Source organism: Octodon degus, unplaced genomic scaffold (assembly GCF_000260255.1).
Source record: "Octodon degus isolate 3935 unplaced genomic scaffold, OctDeg1.0 scaffold00280, whole genome shotgun sequence".
In the NCBI taxonomy this organism is placed as follows: domain Eukaryota; kingdom Metazoa; phylum Chordata; class Mammalia; order Rodentia; family Octodontidae; genus Octodon; species Octodon degus.
This window is the reverse complement of record NW_004524856.1, coordinates 1,195,220-1,198,393: the sequence shown is the minus strand read 5'-3', so window position 1 is coordinate 1,198,393 and position 3,174 is coordinate 1,195,220.

The following is a 3,174-nucleotide window of genomic DNA, read 5'->3' as shown; positions in this document are numbered from 1 at the left end:
ACCGTGGTCCCTTGTGCTTTGCTAAGCTTGTTCTAAGTAGGTGCTTTAGACCACTGAGCCATCTCACCAGCCCAGCTTTACTTTATATACCTCATTTTTATACTTTTCTGCTGGATAGTTAAGACCAAGATAAAGCAAGACCTATATAACAAGAAATGTAACTTTTGTATCTGATAAGGCCAGTCAAGTACTCTCAGGATTTATCCCATAGCCCTATACCACATTTTATAGATCCTTTGTCAGTGTCAGCCATGAGGATGAGTCACAGCCATTGCTTGACCAATTTGCTCTCTGTGAAAGCCTGAGAGAACATTTTCTCTCCATGTGACTCTTCCCAGGCACACTATACATCATTGATCACATTCCTCTGTGGCTCCATAATTTCCTTGATCAGAAAATTTGGAGCACAACTGAGTTACATGATGTTACAGTACAGGTTCTCCTATGTCCCGAGTCTTCACTGACCTTGGAAGGCTAGGGCCAAAATGTTGGCTGTCCTTGAAGCCCTTCCTTTTCTCCAATTTTGATCTGCTAAATTAGGTTGTTAACCCTCCAGAAGAGAAGCTTATTATTAACCTGCAATATATGCAGTTCCGTTTACCGTATCTGTCTAAATATCAAACATCTTTGGCATATCATGGAACAGGTATTTTCTATCAAATATTGATATGTTGAACTTTAAGTCCTTACAGAATATGAAAGAAAAATAATTTTAAAAAACTAGAAATAAACATTTACATATTTTTACAAAGAAATTTAGAAATCTAACCATATACAGAATTGTAACAGGACAGACCTGTGATTTTTTTTTTTTTTCGGAACCGGGGATTATACTCAGGCCCTTGTGCTTGCTTTTTTTCTTATTCTTGTGTCTTTTTTTTTCCCCATTTATTAACCTTTTTTTTAAGCCCTTTAATTGAGAGACAGTATGACAGTAATTGGTATGTCATGAGAAGAAGTCCATATTTAGAAAACTAGGATGGCAGGTACTCCAAGAGTGACCCCTCTATTACACATCGCCATCCTCAGTGCAGCCACCTGGCTTACAAGCACAGGATTACAGGTGTGCATATACAATTAGTCAGGATGAGAATCCCACCAGCCAACTGCTAGTCTCAAAAACCTGCTGATGTCCCCCAGGATCACTGCCCCACCCATCTTGTGCGTACAAATGCATGGTTTTGCCCCTGTCATGTTTCCCAGCTTTTCTCCTTGCCCACTCCTCATTGTCCAATCCTCAAGTTCTCGCTTTTCTTTTATTTGTGTTGTACCTTTCTATATGTAATTCCTCTTTTGAGTTCTTATACTAGGGAGACAATATGATATTTACACATGTTCAGATACTATCTTCACATTGGTCGTTTCTGCAATTTATTGTATACAGCTTTTTAAAAAATTTCAGGTATTTCTGACTAATGTTTTTTGAGAATTCAATACTTTTTGTTGTTGTTTGAGACAGGATCTTGTTATGTAGCTCAGGCTGGCCTTGAGCTCACCATCATCCTCTTGTTTCAGTCTCCCACGTGCTAGGATTACAGGTGTGCACCACCTTGCCCGGCTCTGTATCTTTGTGGAATCTGTCAATAAAACTTTGAACTGATTTAGTTAGCTTGTCCAATTTTTTTACTTATTTTCCCTGAATTGACTGTGGGCATACTGAGTGATATTGCTTTGAAATGAATTTTTGGTTTATTTCCTCTTTGAACTCATCTAATTTCTTTTCTTCTATAAACCTTTCATAGAGTTCTGCTACTTGGTCTTTGTTTTCCTCTCCATTTGTGACACCTTCTCTGCCTTAGTAGAGTTGGAAGACGTAGACCTTGGGGGGGTCTTCTGTTGTCATGTTTCCCCATGCTCCTATGTGTGTGAATATCTCTCTCTCTCTCTCTCTCTCTCTCTCTCTCTATATATATATATATATATATATATATCCCTCCCTTTTCCTCTCTGTTTTAGAAGGGGTAAAGTAGGTTGAAGTCTAGAAGAGTGAGGAGAGTTTGTGGCTTATGTGGAGAAGGTTAGTAAGGTGTTGCCTCTCTGTGAATAATTTTTAGCTTCATACATCCACTGCTAGTATTTACTCCTTGTGTTATTTTAAGTGATTTGGACTCTATCCCTATGTTTTGCAGAATGAATTACTTGTGCTTATAACAGCATGAACAGTTTCAATCTCAAATCACTTCTGTATGACAGTCCTTACCATTACATCCCCCTTTGTCCTCTGTGCACACTGTGACAGTTTATTATTTGTAGTTGCTCTGCAGTGAGGTAGGTGAGGTGAGCAAGGAAAGTGGAAGATGGTTGGAGGAGGAGTGTAAGATGTGAAGTGGGAGGCTTGAAGTGGGGAGAAGGTGATAGATGAGAAGAAAAGTTTGATGTGAGTCTAGTTCTGCTGGAGTCCATTCAGTTGAGTTGAAGGCTTAGTGTTGAGAGTTTTAACAGGGTATCTGTGGGGTAGGGACATGATATGGGAGGAAGGAGGTTTACTTTGTGATTGAAGGAAGCTGTGTGGTGGTCAGAACTTGCTGATAGAGAAGACAATAGGCTAGCAAAGATATGGAAAAGCCAAAGGCTTAGGGTGGGGAGAAGTGAGGGTTAGTGCTAGAGAAGAAAGGAGTGACTGTGGGGAGCAATGTATGGGGAATTAAATGCTTGGGAGAGAAGTTTATATATTTGGAAAAAGAAAAATATATGATAGTAGAATTGCTGTGGGAGGTTGAGGTGAAGAAAGTAGATAGGGAGCTGAGAAGAGGGAGAGATCCTAGAGCCAATGGAAGAAAAAATGCACAAAAGTAAAAACTTATCAAACAGATAAGACCATGAAAGATCATAACCCACATTATTGAATCAAGAAACAAACAACTCAAACCCATAAGATATCCATTGGCCACACAGATTGAATATTCCAGTGAGACAGTGGATGCAATTACACATAACTTCTTTGCCAGAGAGTCTGAGCACTCACACCCGAACAGCTCCTTTGAATCTTCCACTGCAACACTGAAGCTAACTCACACACAGGACTTCTCTCAGCCAGGTTGCAGGCATTCCTGCAGAGTCGGATCCAGTGTGAGTTCTTGGGTTAGGAACTCTTGCTGTACCTCTTCCTGGGTGTGATGGTGGAATTGGGAGATGATTCGCTGGCCCAAAATTGTCCACTGAATCAGGAGTATG